Genomic DNA, 16,157 nt, shown 5'->3' with positions numbered 1-16,157 from the left:
AAAGGGTGGAATTACAACAGACCCAGCAGAAATTCAGAGGATCATCAATACCTATTCCCAGAACCTATACACCAATAAGATGTAAAGCACAGAAGAAATGGACAGATTCCTAGATACATGTGAATTACCAAAGTTGAATGAAGAAGACTTAAAAATTCTTAAAAAACCCAATATTAACCAATGAAATTGAAAACATAATTAAAAACTTATCAACTAAGAAAAGCCCAGGCCCTGATGGCTTCACTGCTGAATTCTACAAGACATTTAGAGAGCAACTACTGCCACTGTTGTTTAAACTCTTCAATGAAAATGAAAGGGAAGAAATACTCCCAAATTCATTCCTGAAAGCAAGCATCACCTTGATCCCCAAAGCAGAGAAAGACCCAACTGAATAGGAGAACTGTAGGCCCATCTCACTAATGAACATAGATGCAAAAATCCTTAATAAGATACTGGCAAATAGAATGCAGAAGATCATCAAGAAGATCATACACCCTGATCAAGTGGGATTCATCCCAGGGATGCAGGGATGGTTCAATATACACAAATCAATCAATGTAATACACTATATCAATAGAGCCAAGGACAAAAACCATATGATTATCTCCATAGACACAGAAAAAGCATTTGACAAAATCCAACATGCATTTATGATAAAAACCCTACAAAAAATTGGAATAAATGGTCTCTACCTCAAATTGATAAAAACCATCTATGAAAAGCCAACAGCCAGTATCATACTAAATGGTCAAAAACTGAAATCCTTCACACTAAAATCAGGAACAAGACAAGGATGCCCACTATCACCACTCTTGTTCAATACAGTTTTGGAAACATTAGCCAGAGCAATTAGACAAGAGAAAGAAATAAAAGGAATAAAGAAAGGAATTGAAGAAGTCAAATTATCATTATTTGCAGATGGCATGATACTGTACATAGAAGACCTCAAGATCTCCACCAAAACTCTTCTAGACTTAATAACCAAATACAGTCAAGTAGCTGGTTACAAGGTCAACACACAAAAATCAACAGCTTTCCTCTACACCAATGACAGACTCACTGAGAGAGAAATAGGGCAAATAATTCCTTTCACAATAGCATCCAAAAAACTGAAATACCTAGGAATCAACCTAACGAAAGAAATCAAAGACCTCTTCTCTGAAAACTATGGCACTCTGAAAAGAGAGATTGAAGATGATATCAGAAAATGAACAGACATACCTTGCTCTTGGGTAGAAAGGATTAATATAGTGAAAATGGCCATACTTCCACAACTGCTATATAGATTCAATGCAATTCCAATTGAGATCCCAGCAGCATACTTCATGGACCTTGAGAAAACAATCCAAAAATTCATTTGGAACAAGAAGAGACCCAGAATAGCAAAAGCAATTCTAGGTAACAGAAACATGGCAGGGGGTATCACAATCCCCAACCTGCAACTCTACTACAAAGCTACTGTGATAAAAACAGCATGGTACTGGAAAACAGACCTTAGGACCAGGGGAACAGATTAGAAGGTGCAGAAACAATGCCAGACATACTCAGCCATATCCTCTTTGATAAAGGAGCCAAACACACTCACTGGAGGAAAGATAGCCTCTTTAACAAATAGTGCTGGAAAAATTGAGTTTCAACTTGCCGAAGATTACAACTAGACCTATATCTCTTGCCATGCACTAAACTAAAATTGAACTGGATTAAAGATCTAAATATTAAAATAGAAACGCTGAACCAGTTGGAACAGAGGTTAGGTAGAATCCTTGAAGACATCAGTATAGGAAAAGATTTTATGAACAAAATGTCAGTTGCTGGTGAACTAGCACAAACAATCAACAAGTGGGATCTCTTCTTCTTAAAAAGCTTCTGCACAGCAAGAGAAACCACCAGCAGTGTGAAGAGACAACCCACAATGTGGGAAAAATTCTTCACCTGCTCTTCCTCAGACAAAGGTCTACTATCTTGAATCTATAAAGACCTTAAAAAGATCAGACCTCTCAAATTTAAAGACCCAATCCAAAAATGGGCATCTGAAATGAAGAGACATTTCTCACACAAAGAAGTAGAAATAGCAAATAAATACATGAAAAAATGTTCAACATCACTGCTCATTCAAGAGATGCAAATGAAAACAACACTGAGATTCCACCTCACTCCAGAAAGAATGGCTGCTATCATGAAATCAACCAATAACAAATTCTGGTGGGGCTGTGGGGAAAAAGGAACCCTGCCCCACTGCTGGTGGGAGTGTAGACTGGTGCAACCACTGTGGAAATCAGTATGGAGATACCTCAAAGAACTAGGACTGGAAGCCCCATTTGACCCCACTATTCCACTGCTGGGGATCTTCCCCAAAGAACTAAAAGAATCATACCACAGTGATATATATGTGCACCCATGTTCATAGCAGCACAGTTGTGATAGCTAAAACTTGGAAACAGCCCAAATGCCCATCAACTGGAAACTGGATAAAGAAAATGTTTTTCTTTTTAAATGGAGTACTACTCAGCCATAAAAAAATGAGAAATTAGAGACATTTATATCTAAGTGGATGCACATTGAGGAAATACTCTTAAGTGAAATAAAAAGGACACACGTGTATAAATACCAAATAGTTTCTCTGGTGTGAGAAACTGAAAGTGTAAATAAGGACTAAAATGTATAATAGGTAATGTGAAATAGGAAGGTGCAAAGGGGAAGGAAGTGGGAGGGGTAGGGGAAAGGAAAGAAGGGAATGGAATTAATATGAGAAAATGGAAAAACAGGAACAAAATCTTTGTAAATAGGGAGGGTTGGAGGGGTTGAAGGGAGGGCTGGACAAGGGTAAAAAATAAGAACCAAGAGAGATTATGTAAAGGTGCAAATTTCCAATGGTGAATGTCATTATATTGTATACCTAAAATGTACCAACGATTAGAATGAATAATCGATAATGTAAAATAGGAAGAAAAGCTCTAAAGGGGTAGAGGTAGTGGGAGGGGCAGGGGAAAGGAAAGAAGGGAAAGGAAAAATGATAAGAAATGGAAAAACTGGAATTAAAGTCTTTTTAAATAGGGAAGGGTGGAGGAGGTGAAGGGAGGACTAGGAATAGGGAAAAAATAAGAACCAAGATGCATCATGTAAAGGTACAATTCCCAATGAGAAATGTAATTGTGTTGTACACCTAAAATGTACCAATAAAAGAATTTAAGGGAAAAAAAATTTATGAGGGTGCTAAAGTTTGGACTAGCAATCTCCTCCTCAGTTAAAATATTATATATATAATGTATTATATATTATTAATATATAATATATAAATAATATATAATATATAATATTACATATAATTTTTCTAAAGGAGACCAATCTTTTGGAATGTGTCTCCATTTTGAGATACGTGGGGCAAATTATGAGAAGTGTCAAATGAGTGACAGCAAGAAAAGCAGTAGGTATGCATGGAGCAGATAAAAGAAGCTAGACCTCTTAGCTATGTATTTCAAATGGAGCTTCATAATGAAAAAGACAAGATAAAGGCAGACAATATACAGGTCACAGAGAGTGAAGGCTGAATGCCTAACAGAGCAGTGTCAGGAAATGGAGATGAGATCAGATTAAACAGACATCACATAGTATTGTAGGCTGCTGAAAGCAACACAGGAGCTTGGGAAAGGACCCCTACAGTGAGTTTGCCAATAATATTAAAGTGACCTAGGATGGCAGATATAAGACTGAAGCATCTTCCCTTTTAGCTCTCTAGCATTCCTGAAGTTGAGGCTTCCATGTAATAAAAACTCTACAGCCCAATGGACATCTCTTTAATCTGATGATGCCTTGTTATTATCAAATGTCCTTCAAATAGAAGTGATATGATTCTTGTTGCTCTGCAAATTTATTCTGAAATACTATGAATTATATAGCATCATTTGACTTAACAAGAAATTTTATGCTCTGCCTTTACAACATATACTTCACAAGCTTCACCACACCAGCTCACAAGTTTAGAAAAAGATACAGCTGCATTCTCATTGACTTCTGAACATGGCAGACCCATAAGTCCTTCTCAAATGATTCAGTGAGTTTTCTGAGAATATTTATTGTGCTGTTAGATCTAGTACTTTTTAGCTACCACAGTGCTATTTTCCTCTTAGTCCACTCACTATGATGAAGCCCAGTTGATATTGATGCCTATGTGGTTTCAAAGATACCTGATTTTCTACAGATGTCCACAAAAGACCTTGCTACAGCTACTCATGTTATCAATGTGTGTGCCAAGACCCAGAAGTACTCATATCTATGCAAACAGCAATGAAGACATCGTTCCAAATTCTACTAGGAAGCCAGTGCCACTACCACAAACTCTGAGATTGGTTTCCAAAACACTACGTTACCTCGCCATGCATGTGCCACATGAGTTTATACTAACAGCACTCCTGAACTCTTGCAGTCTCAAATTCCCACCAAGAGAATGGAGAAATGCCTCTTTCAACTTTTACTTGACTTGTAAATAACTTCTTACTTTCAGATTCACGTGTTGAGTCAATGGGGCTAGAAGTAAAATTCACTGTGTTTTATTTGTCATAAGCTCTTCATTTTCAACACCTGCTCACTGTCCTTGAAACAGTTAACCTTGCTTCAACTATCTCTTAGGTGTCCCTCCCCACAGAGCTCTTTGATGCCACATCTAAACAGCATTCTAGGAAGGTCTAAATGTTGACTTGGTGGAGTAAGAAATTATTTTTTTTCCTCTGGCATCTACTAAAATGACAGAATACAAATAATAAAATAAACCTGCAGAGTAGAAGAGATGACAGAGATGAATACTTTGATAAAATATTAGAAAGTAGGTTGAGGAATGGTGCTAGGCATGGATCCAGCTTCTCTATATAACGACTCCATGTCGGGTGTACATTAGGAAAAGGGCATAATTCTGTCTCTGGACTTAACAATGCGCAGAGACTGGAGGCTCAGTATTATTGAAGAGTGTGAGAGGGGAATGATGGGTCTCCCATTCAGGAGGATCAGTGGATATCCTGCATGATGGGATATTGAGTCACCAGGTACCCTGATTCAGCCCACAAAACCAGAAATATAATAGAATATAACCTAGGGTTTTCACCCCACCTAGTTTATATTAGCTTATCTGGAGTATTTGCTACCTGAAGATATTCAAGCAGAGAATGAAGTACCTGTGAAAAGATATGTGTGTCACCCACACATAATACTGAGAGTCCCACTATTTGCCATACTGTTTGGGTGGAAGGTAGAAATTTCATCTCAAAAAAAAAATGGCCACACCCACCTCTCAAATAGTCTTATTAACAATTGAAGGCGAAATGGCCAAATTCTCATAACTATAAGCTGCCTCCCCTGACTCTCACCTGTTAGCAGATCTGTCCATGAACAAGAAAGTTTCCAATCATCTTTGCATTTCCCACTCTTAAACTTGAACAGATTTCAGATAGTGTCATACCTTTGAAGAAAATTTTGAATATGGAGGAAGAAAAACTCAAAATGAATAAAACCAAGGAACTCAGAGGAAACAAACAATACAAAAACCAAAGAAAAAGGGTGAGGACAGAATAAATATATTTTTAAGACCTGAAAAGTCAACATTCAATTATATGCTATCTATACAAAATCATCTAAAATAAAGGTTACAAAAAGTTTGAAAGTAAAACAGTAAAAAAGATAACATGCAATCAATAACAAAAGGGAATCTGGTGTGTAACTATATTAAGTTTTAAAAGCAAATATTATTATAGATTAAGAAGGATCCTTCCCAGTGAAAAGAAATTTCCATTCATCAAAATACATAAATAAATTTAATCAGCAAAAAGGTAAGGAAAATAAATAAATTCATATAGAAAATGCTAAATAGTAATACTTTTCAATAACCAGTGGAATAGGTTGATTAAAAAAGAATAACACTGGGATCTGAATAAAGGGATTAACAAACTTTACAAAATGGAGATAGGTAGATATGTAGACTAATTCGTGAATTCAGTTGATCCTATGAAAAGACACTAAACTGACCACTCTCTGGCAAGACTGGTCAAAATATTAAAAAAATGTGCAAATAACATCAGAAATGAAAAAGGCAGGATTGCTACAGATTTTGCAGAGATTAAGCTGCTAAGTGTGGATTTTAAGGAATCATATGCCATTAAAATTGAAAATTCAGGTGTGATTGGTACATTTCTAGAAAAGCATTTAGAATTTACCAAAATGTACATAGAAATAAAGAGGAATAAAAATAGACCTATAATTATTCACATAATTTAATCTATAATTAGAAACTTTCCCACAAGAAAATCCAAGACCAGATGTAAAGATGGGCACCAAGAGAAATGTATAGGAAAGCTCATAGCATCATTATTTATAACAGCCTAAAGCTGGAAACAATCACATCAACAGAAAAATGGATAAGTATATTATGGCACAGTCATACAGTGGAGGCTATTTAACAATGAAAATGGACAAATTGCTACTATACACAGCTTGAATGGATTTCAGAAACTGTTGTACAAAAGAAGCCTAACAAAAAATAGAACATATTGTGTGATTACAAATATATAAAGCTCAGAAACAGGCAAAACTAAACTATTATAACAAGGCATTACAAGTGGTAAAGCTATGAAGGAAAGCAAGAAAATGAATGACCCAGAAAATGAGATGGTGGTTACTTTGGAAGGAGGAGGAGGTTTATTATCAGAAAATTCAACCATAGACATTTGAGAATGCTGGTGAGTTTCTTTAATTTAATATGGACAGTGATACATGGAGGAAGGAGCGGAAAGTCACTTAATAATATCTTGTAATAATTCACAAATTAAGCCGTACATGGGTATTGTATGTGCTTTTATGTTGTATTTCTTTCTTTCTTTTTTTTTTTAAGTAGTGTGATCCAGCCCCTGCCTATTGGAGCAAGGCATTTACTAAGACATCTTGGCTAAAACAAGAACAAGGTAAAAGAACAATAAAAGATGAAGTTGAAAAGTAATGATGTACTAAGGGCATTGAGTGCCTACAGTGGAACTTAGCCCCTATTTTAAAGTCCACAGACAACTGACATTTGGAAATTAGATTGTTTAAGGTTTCTTCCATGAGATGCTGAATTTTAAACATCTTTCTGCTTTTTATTTTTGGTACCGGGGATCAAACTCTGGACCTTGTGCTTGCGAGGCAGGTGGTGGAACCACTGAGCTAAATCCCCAGCCATCCTTCTGCTTTTTAACTGATCATGCTTGTTGACAGAAAACCAACAGTATAGTTTCAAACAGGGCAACCATTTTTTTGCATACATTAATACTGGATAAAGTAGAAATTAAGCCGACTGTCATTTGAGAGACCCATAAAATTTATAATGGGTTCATTTATTTTACGGGATAAAGCAGGAAGTCACCTCAAAGCAATGTTCTCTAATTTCCATAAAGAATTATTTGGGTAATGTCCAGTATTTCCCTGGGGAAGGAAAATGGAAAGAGTGGAAGAAACTTCTCTGATTCTTGCAAATCTCTCCAAGATTCCTGATACATGGACCTAATTGCCAGGGAGGAAATGGATCATTTTGCCCCAAGGTGGGAGGAAACCAGGCTTGTTGAGGAGGACCTAATCGAGGTCCAGTGGTAAGGAAGGATGATAAGGCCGCTCCAAGGACTATGGGAGTAACAGGTGACCAGGCTGCTGACAAAGGGCCAAAGAAGGAAAGCAGTTTTCAGCTCCTGGAGTAACTAATGGAAGCTCTTCTACACTCTTCTACCATTCTGGGGCTAGGACACCCACATGAGTTATGCAGGGAGTGCCTGGGCTGAGTAGGGCACTGCTCCTTGGGTGACAGAAGTCCATGCAACTATGCAGGCATAAGCTTCAATAGTGAAACCATGTATCAACAGCAGAAAGACACAGATGGTGTAACTTTTTCTTTGGTGGGTATTTGAAAAGCACAGACTCAATAACCCCATATTGGACAAAGGAAGGAATTGTTTAAGGTTGACTGGATGCCTAAAATTTCAAAAGGATATTGGATTCTGTATTAGTCAGCTGTCCAGTTGTTGGGACACAATATTTGACACTCATAACTTAAAGGAGGGGGGGTTTAATTTGGCTCATAGTTTTAGGGAATTCCATCCATGGTAGTTTGGCTCTAAGGCAGAAACACAGTGGCATAAGCAAGGGTGTGACAGAGTAAAGATGCTAGTTCATGGCAGTCAGGAAGCAGTGAAAGGGAAAAGTACCAAAGAGAAAGGAGCAAGGAACCAGATATAGTACTTGAGGTCACACCTCCAAGACCCACCTAGAATATGGTCCACCAATACCCTGGCTGGGTCCCAACCCAATCAAATTGACACATCTAGTTTAAACATCAGACTCCTTGGTACACAATCCAAGGAGAGCTTCAAGGCTTTAATTAGAAATATTAAAATATCTCAACCCAAATTTTTATTTTTATTTTGTAAAGTATCCTTACCACCAACATACGATGGCAGAGATTTCTGCACAATCTGATTAAATCTGCTTGGCATACACATTATCCCCCACAAATACTGACAGCACAGATTTGGGGTAATAATTAAAGGCCTGCCTTGGGATTTTTCTTCCGGCAGCTCAGGTACAAGAAGCTTCAGGACCCAGCCCTGAGGGACTAGCCACTTTGAATGCCTCCTGGCCATCTGTTTCTTAACACAAAGGCAGCTGCATATTCCTGAAGTGGAGGGGCGGCTATTTATTCATTGCTTCAACTATATTGATTGAACACCTTCTATATGCCAGAAACTGTGCTAGGTGCTGGGAATACCAAGATGAATAAGACACAGCCATTACTCATTTAGCAAAAGAAAAAAGGCTTGTAAGCAAAGCAAGGAGCCCTCGTGGAAAATCCTGTATGTGAAGGGGATGGGGGATAAAAGCTGCTTAATTCCTACAGCATGTGAGGGAGGAGCGGAAAAGGCCTCACGAAGGGCAGAGGAAAGAAAGAGTGTTTAAGTAAAAGACAATAGCTGTCCAAAGGCAAAGAGGGTCTAAAAATGATGCTACAGGCAGCAGCAAAGGCAGCTGGAAAACCCAGGGAGAAAGGCAGGTGACTCGGCAGAGTCTCCAGCCAGCAGGTTCTGCAGGGGCTTACCCAACATGTGCTTTTTAAAACAAGTAAAGAAATGGAAACATCAGAAGAACAAATCCCATTCCTTTACCCCAGTATCTATTTCATATCTTTAAAGTTCTTCCCATTTAATAAGCTCTACCAATCAGGCTTCTCCTGAGAAACACAATCAGCAAGCAGGTGATAATGAATGATAGTCAGAGACAGATATGATGATAGATAGATAGATAGATAGATAGATAGATAGATAGATAGATAGATAGATCGATAGATAGATAGATATATAGATAGATGGTAGATAGAAAATAGATGCACATACACAAAGAGATTTATTTGAGGGAATTGGCTTATGAGATTGTGGAGCTGACAAGTTCATAGTCTGTCGGGCAGTTCAGCAGGGTGAAATTTTTTAGGCAGAAGCTGATGTTGCAGAATTCAGGAAAATTTTCCTTTCTCTAGGAAACCTCAGTTTTTGCACCTAAAGCCTTTCAGCTGATTGGATGAGGCTGGCTGACATGATCAGGAGAAAGCTCCTTTACTTAAAGATAGAAGATGTCGGGGCCGGGGATGTAGCTCAGTGGTTTTGCCGCCTGCCTTGCAAGCGCAAGGACCCGAGTTTGATCCCCAGTACAAAAAAAAAAAAAAAAAAAAGATAGCAGATCCCAAATGTCAATATAAAACACCTTCATAACAACTGAGATCATGTTTTGAATAAACAACTAGATAATACATTCTATTCAAGCTGACTGCTAAAAGTAACATTCATAGAAGCCATGTTATTGATTTATATTTAAAGATGCAAAGAAATAAAGTTCCCATACATCTGATATAATATTTAAAAATCTCTCCAATCCTAATTTAAAAATTTAACATAAAATTCTATAACACTGATTCCACTTTCACACACACACCTCACACACAAAATGGTATTTAATCAAGTAAAAATGGTGCTTCCCACTAATACTATCATCGAGAAGTTAGCATTCATTTAGTCATCTCTTAATATTTTATAATTCAAACAATGGAATTTTAAAGTATTTCTGAAATTTTGAGACAATCTCTGTGAGTCCGTATCTAAGCCCTAATCAATCATGAGTTTTGTTTCATCTCAACACAAGGCTATGTAGTTCATTTTTCTCACAGCTCCTTTCTGAAGTCCTTATTTACACTAGAATGATTTGAGCTGTCAAGCATCAACTTCTTGCCTGCACCTGAAAAGCTACATGTTAACAGGTAATTGCTCACATTCATGTCCAACCTGAAAGCACTCCTTTGAAACCCAGGGGTATTCACTTTTAATTCTTCTTGAACACAAAGATCATCTTTAGGTTAGGTATTTTTATCAACTGACCTATTTTTTCCATTAAAAATAGACTATCCCTTAAAAAGAACTGTGTACTATAACCACCACACTGCACTCAGCAGTCACCAGACTGTGAGAAACCCTAGAGAAAGTTTAACAACATAAGAAATTACTGACAGCCAGAACTTGGAAGATCAGAAGCCATTTCTGGAATCATGATCATTTCTGGGCATTATATAAACATGGGTAGAAGCATCTAACATAGTGCCCAAGGCAACAGGCATTCGATGACTATTGGTTAAATCAAAAGAGAAAGGGAGAGAAATTCCACTTGGATGGCTGAGTAAAAGCTAGAAGTTGATATGAAACCAAACGGAGTATTATATATATTTATGTTCAGTGTATTGATAGAAAACATGTATTTATTAAAGATTTTAAGTTCACTCAAACTCAAAAATATACTTTTAGACATCTTCACAAGGCCCTTAGTTAAAGTGGTTCATTACTTGTGAACAGATAGTTTACAGGGCAAAAGAAGAGGATGGGAGATACAATGCTGCCCCTCTTCACCACCTCAGCCATCTGTGTGACTCATCACCCAGAGAGCAGGGCAATCAGAATGCGTACCGGAACCCAGAATCTGAGGGTTAGCAAGCAAATAAGTGAGGCCAAATTAGAGTTGCTCTGCCAGTTGAAAAGTCAGGTCACCAAATCCAGGGAGAAGATGTAATAGTAATGTGGACACCAGGGTACAAAATCAGAAAATCTTCATACACACAAGGGAGGCTGGCAGCAATTTCTGAGCTAAAAAGCAGACCATCTGGTTGCACACTGGCTAGCTTTTTATCCAGCTCTAGGAGCTGTGTGAGACACACTAGGAATACTCAAAATGGGCAGAAAAACAAGCTTAAGGGTTGCCTCCAGGTAAACATGTATGTCTGAGTCTGGTGAACCTCATCTGATTATTATTGTCAAGGTATTAGTGAACAATGTAAGGGAAGACAGGAAGATAACACCTTTTATTTCAGATTTCTTTGATAACATTTCCAGGGTCCCTAATTCACTGAACCATCAAAACTGAGAACAGAAGTTGGGTGTGGTGGCCCACAGCTTTAAACTCAGCAATGAGGAGGCTGAGACAGGAGAATGGCAAGTTTGAGTCCCACCTGAGCAATTTAGGGACACTCAGGCTTAAAATTTTAAAAAGTGCTGGGCAGGTATCTCAATGTGAAGGCCTGGTTCAATCGCCAGTTGGGGGTGGGGGGTGAGAACAGAAACTAGACAGCAACTAGAAAACTGTAATTTGTACTAATTTGAAGTATTTCCTCTGAGTATAACTGAATTGTCCTTTGTTCCCTGTCCATTCCACAATATAACCTTACATCTCTGACCACAAGCCTTCATGGACACCACCCAAGAGTCCAGGAGCTGTCCCAGGCCCATCTGTACTCTCTGCCCTGAGTTTTCTCTCTTCAAGCTTAGCAGACCTATCCTGTTGACTTAAAGCTCTTTCCTGGATTTTCATTTACCACTTTCCCAAGACTACTCCCAGATACCACAGCTCCCTTCATCCCTGCCAACGAGAACATATCCCACCCACTTCTCGATCCAGCCCATGCCCGTCCTTAGACTTGGCTACACATTAGACTCATCTGAAGAATTCTGAAGAGAAACCATTGCATAGGCTCTTTCCCAAAGGTCCTGAGCTAGTTAAGCTTATGTGAGATTCAAGTATCAGTATTTTTCTAATCATTCTGGTGACGATAACACACAGCTGGACCTGGGAACCATTTGTATGGCTAAAGCTCCTGCACACTGCCCCAGGTGACTTGGAAGGCAATTTCTGGTAATAGTCTCCACACTAAGCCACAAAGGGTTTCAGAAGCCACTACAAAGGATGATTGAAAAGCAAAATGTGCTATAAAGTATCATAAGCACTGTAAGAATCATACGCACCCTAAGAATGATAAGCACCAGAATGACAGCATTAAGTACATTCAACCAAATTGGGAATGATAAAAGCTGGGGCCCATGAAAAGAGAGCATGGACCACCTGCAGACTTCCACAAAGGGCCTTGGTTTATTCATCAGACTGGGTGTTCACCAGCTCAGCAGTCAGTTTCACTCAGAAAAACTACCAATATCCTCTCTCAGGATGCGTCTAGACTCTGCTTAGGGTGCTCAGCTTTCAGTATGCTAATTTCCTCTGCATACTCATGAAGAAATGATGGAACTATCAAAGAACAGTCTGTTTCTGAATCATTGATTTAAAGGCACACAGTATACAGCGGCATAATTACATCTTTAGTGATTAACAAAACTGGGATTTATTTAAATAGAGATCTTCTGGTTGAAACAAACTGGCAACACAAAGCGACATGCTGGACACACATTGTATTCAAAATCAAGTATATTAAGTAGAAGTAGTCCCACACAAACTATTTTTAGTCATTTTGGAGTTTCTCCTCCTAAAAAACCATGAAACTAAATTATGAGTAAAGTTGAGCCAAAATAAAGTTAATATTGGTTTAGTTACTTAGGAATTTGGGCAAAGTCTCCTTGCCAATAGCTGCCTTATACTCCCAAACAGCTCCTAATAAGGGAAAGTAAACTGCTAGCACGGTGTTTCAAAGCCACAGATGGAAATACATCCGTTCATGACAAAACAAAAGTGTAACAAGATTTTTCCAAAGGGTGTTACACAAAAATTGTGATAAGTTTAAAGAAGTGAAAAAACATCTCTGCCTAAAAGTGAAGCTAAAGAAAAATGTAGTGTTTGTTGCTTTTCTTAAAAATCAGACATTAATACTTGAAGAAGTCATTAAGGGGGAAAGAGTTTTCTTTTCTTTCACCAATCTCTACTAAAATTTATAATTCAATAAAATAACATGATATTCGATCTTCCTGCTTCTCTCCAACTCCTACACAGAGATAGCCAGGCATTCTGAGCCCCTTCGTCTGCCTCTGAAGTTTTTGCACAGCGCTATTCCCACTAACCTTCTTTATCTTTTCTAAACAGTCAACCCTCCCTTACCTTTTGAAATAGAAATAAAATTTCTGTATCCCTCTTCATCTTCTTTCTGAAATTGAGTTGGTTTCCCCCTCTTCTAAACCATAGTTTTTTCCCTCCCTGCCAAATGTAGGCACTTAATGAACTTTTGTGGGTTAAATAAATATTTGCTTAAAAACAAATGTAGATCATTACTCAGTGAGAAGGGATATAAAATTGATTTTTTCCATGAATGTATTTCCCTTTTTTTGTTTTTCTTCTTTTAAAGAGTTTTTAATAAAAAAACATAAAAACATTTCCTATTAAAATATAAAAAAGCATTAAAAACTGAAAACAAAATATCAACTCTCATGCCATCATTCAGCAGAGTTGTCACAGCTTCCTTCTAACATGTTTTCTTTACACATTTTTAAATAGCGAAATCAAAATGTGCTTAACAATAAAATGTGACAGAAGACTGGAGAGGTGAGAGATAATTAAATCATTATTTACAAAAGTAAAACTATATAAAACAAAACTAATAATTATTTACTTCAATAAGTCTATAATACAAAGCCATAGTAAGGGTTCCAAAGATCTCCTGACTTAAAGAAATAGGAAGAACTTAAAGGAGAGTCAAATGCATGAGGGATTAGCAAGTAATGCAGTGAATATTTAAATTAAAAGTTTTAAAACTGTTATGGTAAAGGGCACATTGCCATTAATCCTCCTCAAAAACTTCTCCTTCGTTTGAACATATTATATCATTCTTGGCACTTCTGGAGAAGTTCTGAAAGTTCTCTTTTGTGTCTTTTTTATCAATGCTTCAGTGTCCTAAATTGAGTCAAAATGTTTATGGAAATTTCCATCAAATAAATATATTACAGTGTGTCTTCATCTACTTTATTCATTGTATCTGGCACTGTGTGACTTTTGGCTCTTCCCCAATGTTAAAATGACTATGAAAGATACATGTTTTGAATTGATTCAGAGCAGCAAGATAACCAGGACAGTGAAACTAAAGACTTAAGAAAAGATTTCCAGAACTGCTACAGAAAGTGTCAAGAATGGTGGTAAAAGTGTGTTTAAAGTGAGGGGAGTATTTTGATGGAATCAGTGGCAATGTGGTTTGCTTGTTTGTTTGTTTGTTTGTTTGTGTTTGGTACCAGGGATTGAACTCCATACCTTACGCTTGTGTGGTAGGTGCCGGAACCACTGAGCTAAATCCCTGGCCATCAATGTGTTTTTTAAAATTTAAACATGTATCATATTTCATGATCATGACTGTAGATGATTCCTCAACTTAAGATGATGCAATAATGCAGACCACTGTATTATCAGACATATGTCATGATAGACAGTTTCAATGGCCACCAAAGATAATATTAAAATAATGGGAAGTTGTTCCCAGAATCTCTTGTTTCTCTCTCCCTCACTGGTCAACTTGAGGAACAAATTATTATTTACTGATCACCACTAGCCATGCACTGACAAACAGAGGAATTTCACCTTTACAGCATGTTCAGGAGTCCTAGGACAGGCTGAGTACACTTTAGTGATCAAAGCAATCATGACATAAGTGATTCAACCAATATGTGCTATGCATAGCAAAAGGCTTTGACATAGAGAGCGAAAGATAAAACAGGACTGTTGCATTGGCACACAGAAAAATACTACAGTTTCAGACAACAACAATTTAGATCAAGGAAAGTGACTATGTGGAAATAGCAAAAGAACTGAAATTTAAAGGTAAGAAAATTTATCCACAGCAACAAGGGTGAAAGATTTAAAACAGAAGAAAAAAATATGCAAAACTAATGACGCCAGAGACAGGAGGATCGTGTCAAGGTCCTAGAAGTACCCTGAAATTAAGAGACTATTTGATAGAGAGAAAGCAGCGTTATGAGGGACAAAGCCAGATTCTCTGGCACAAATTCTCCTGTGTATACCAAATGCACAAATTTAAACTTAATCTTGAATGTAAAGAGAAGCTTTCAATGGTTCTAAGCTTGGATGTCAGATGCCACAGATTGTGCTTTATTGAGACTAAGCTGACAACGCTATGGAGTGCTGATTGATAAGGTGACAATGAGATGATGTTAGACCTGTTAGACAACTTAATAAGTCAGGTGAAAGCCAAGGCCTGGCTAAGCAGCTAGAAGCAGAAATTAAGAAATGAAGAATAAACTGTATGACATTGTGAACCAATTTGTTTCATCTATTTCAAAAAGTAACCCGAATGTCACATTCAACAATGGGTTCACAAGTTACTCATTGGTATGACATTTGCTAAAAAAAAAACTCCAGTTGACCAGCACAGGAATTATTCACAAGGACAAAGTGGAGATTCCTGAAAAAATGGTGCAAGTTCGCAATAGAGAAATGTATAGTGCAAAGTCTGGATTTTAAAAAGACGTAATTTTGGTCTCCTATATGGTAAATAAAAATAAAGTAATATTGATACATTTAACATTATACCACGATGATAAGACTGATAGTGAAGCTGGGCACGATGGTATATGCTTGGAATCCCAGCAGTCAGGAGGCTGAGGCAGGAGGATCCTGTGAGTTCAAGGTCAGCCTGTGCTGCACAGTGAGCTCCAGGCTAGCCAGGACTATCTAGCAAGACCCTATCTCAAAACCAAACAAACAAAAAATGATAGTGACTACTCCACACAAATGAAGCCAGAAATGGTCACATTTTACAACAAAATGAAAGGCAGAGTGGAAGTTGTTGATGAGTTATGCAACATCTGTGATGTCACTCAAAACACAAAGCGTTGGCCAAT

The 16,157-nt window shown here is 37.6% G+C and overlaps 1 protein-coding gene across 4 annotated transcripts in view; it reads right to left on the bottom strand.

Annotated features, from left to right (window-relative positions):
• The window catches only part of Tmem117 (transmembrane protein 117), a 569,660-nt gene that overhangs the window by 243,370 nt on the left and 310,133 nt on the right, over positions 1-16,157 (bottom strand). Inside the window, exon 1 of one of the 4 annotated variants that reach the window (XM_087200082.1) lies at positions 1,222-1,311. The exons of the other annotated variants lie outside the window; for them this stretch is intronic. The gene's annotated coding sequence lies outside the window, so the exon portion shown is untranslated. Of the gene's footprint in view, positions 1-1,221; positions 1,312-16,157 lie in introns of those variants that run through there. 4 annotated transcript variants of the gene reach the window in all.

Source organism: Heterocephalus glaber, unplaced genomic scaffold (assembly GCF_053883595.1).
Source record: "Heterocephalus glaber isolate CG9 unplaced genomic scaffold, H.glaber_assembly_v1.0 deba00001733, whole genome shotgun sequence".
Taxonomy (NCBI): domain Eukaryota; kingdom Metazoa; phylum Chordata; class Mammalia; order Rodentia; family Bathyergidae; genus Heterocephalus; species Heterocephalus glaber.
Note: the sequence above shows the minus strand (reverse complement) of the source record. Positions and strands in the feature narration are given on the sequence as shown.